The following is a 2,673-nucleotide window of genomic DNA, read 5'->3' on the forward strand; positions in this document are numbered from 1 at the left end:
GAACTTAATTAGACCTGAGTAGGGTAGGGGCACCTGGGTGGCTCAGTTGGTTAAGCGTCTGCCTTTCGCTCAGGTCATGATCCCAGAGTCCAGGGATCGAGCCCTGTGTCAGGCTCCCTGCTCAATGGGGAGTCTGTTTCTTTCTCCCTCCTGGAGTCTGCTTCTCTCTCCTTCTGCTCATGTACACTTGCTCTCTCACACACTGTCTTTCTCTCTCAAATAAATAAAATCTTAAAAAAAAAAAAAAACTGAGTAGGCCAGTATCCGTGAAATATACAGCACATTCTGTGGCACATAGTAGGCACTCTATCTGTATTGTTCTGCTTCTCATTATAATTGTGGCAACTTGGAGGGTTTTGTTATTATTGCTTTTGTGCTTTGTTTCTGTTTATCATTTTTTAATAAAACTTCTTTGGAAGAATCATTGCTTTTATAAATTCGTTACTCTGTAAGTTTTGTGGGAAGATGGGAGGCCTCAAGGGTATTTTGGTAAGGAGACCCAGGGGATGGGAACTACATGAAGAAAGGAGTTGAAATAAGTGGGATCCAGGTGATGATGTTACAGAAATCTAGGCTAGTTTCAGAAGTGCTGAATATGGAATATTTTTTCCAGATAAATGCTGTCCACCGTGCAATGTAATTTTTCACTATAACCTCACAAATCATCAGTAATAAGAAAGAAATTAGAAAATGCGTACAAGGTTGGCATTTTTTTTTTAAGATGTATTTATTTACTTGAGAGAGAGAGAGAGTGTGAGCATGGTGGGGGGAGGGGCAGAGAGAGAGAAAGAGAGAGAGAGTCTCAAGCATACTCCCCACTGAGTGTGGAGCCTGACAAGGGTCTTGATCTCAGGATCCCGAGATCACAACTTGAGCCAAAACCAAGAGTCAGATGCTTAACCAACTGCACTGTCCAGATTCCCCAAGGTTGGCATTCCTTAAGGAAACTAAGTAAGGACTAAATTCTAGGCATTTTGGTACAAACCACATAGATAAGAGAACGCATGACAACTAAAGTTTTATTGGTGTTATCCAATACACTAAAAAGGAATCGCCTTACTTGGATGACTTGGATGACTCTTTCTTCTAGATATCTTCAGGTTTATTTAATTGAAAACATATGGTGTACAACATCATGGTTAAGAAAATGAATACTAAGGGGGAATTGCTAGGCAGGATGGTGGGGAGGTGGGATGCTAATTACTGGCTTTGTCGTTTGCTACCTGGCATCCCTTGAACCATGCTGTTCATTAAGTCTTTGCTTTAGTCGACTCCATCTGCGAAACTGGGATAACTATAGTATCTATTTTATAGGGTTGTTTGAGGATCGAATGTGCAAATATGTACATAACCTTTAGAATAACGACCAGTACATATCAGGTACTCAAAGTGTCTATTTACTGAGAAAATCTATATTAATCAAGGTCCATACATACACCAAATTCTCATGGTGGAATATGGATTCCATATTGGATTCCAAATAGGGATTCCAAATATGGAAAACATGTCCATAAATGACTACATAAAGACTGCTGAATATAAATATGGCCATAAATATAAATAGCAGTGGATCTGAGCAATTTAGAATGATAAACATAATAGAGGTAGAGTTTTCAAACCTTGAGGGAAAAATAGTACTGTTTGTTTCTTTATTTATGTACTAGTACAATTATGGGTCTTTAACTGCCCCTGATATTTTCCAGACTTTAAGCCAATCTTTCAATAGTGGCCTGATTGAATATGCAAAAGTATGTCACAGAATAATGAGGAAGATGGGAACTAAATGGCAGTCTCACTCTTTGAATTCAGAAGCAAACTCTGAAACAAGAATTTGAGTGCAGACAATTTATTTTGGAATTAGGAAACATCAGGAAAGAAATAGGGAAGTGAAAAAGGGAAGGAGCCAACACAACACACTTTAGGGAGAAAGTTACTGTTGAAGATAACTGAGGCCCCATCTCACTGGGGACTTCTGGAAATGCATTTATATATGTATGTGTGTGTATGTATTTATTTATTTTAGTTTCAGGTGTAGGATTTAGTGATTCATCATTTATATATAACACCCAGTGTTCATCACATTAAGTATATTCCTTAATGCCCATCACCCATTTAGCCCATCCCCTTACTCACACCCCCCCCTCCAGCAACCCTCAGGTTGTTCTTTATAGTTAAAAGTCTGTGTTATGGTTTCCCTCTCTCTGTTTTCCCCCTATGTTCATCTGCTTTGTTTCTTAAATACCACATATGAGCAAAATCATATGGTATTTGTCTTTCTCTGACTGACTTATCTCGCTTAGCATAATATTCTCTAGTTCCATCCATGTTATGCAATTGGCAAGATTCCATTCTTTTTTTTATGGCTGAGTAATATTCCACTGCATACCAACTCTTTATCCATTCATCAGTTAATGTAAATTTGAGCTCTTTCCATTATTTCGCTTTTGTTGATAATGCTACTATAAACATTGGGGTGCATATATCCCTTCAAATCAGTGTTTTTGTATCCTTTGGGTGAATATTTAGCAGTGCAATTTATTTTTAACTTTTTGAGGAACCTCTATACTGTTTTCCAGAGTGGCTGCACCAGTTTGCATTCCCACCAACAGTGTAAGAGGGTTTCCCTTTCTCTACATCCTTGCCAACATCTGTTGTTTCCTGTGCTGTTAATTT

Source organism: Mirounga angustirostris, unplaced genomic scaffold (genome assembly GCF_029215605.1).
Source record: "Mirounga angustirostris isolate CCGP_5_RB_7025 unplaced genomic scaffold, mMirAng1.0.hap1 SCAF_3, whole genome shotgun sequence".
Classification (NCBI taxonomy): Eukaryota; Metazoa; Chordata; class Mammalia; order Carnivora; family Phocidae; genus Mirounga; species Mirounga angustirostris.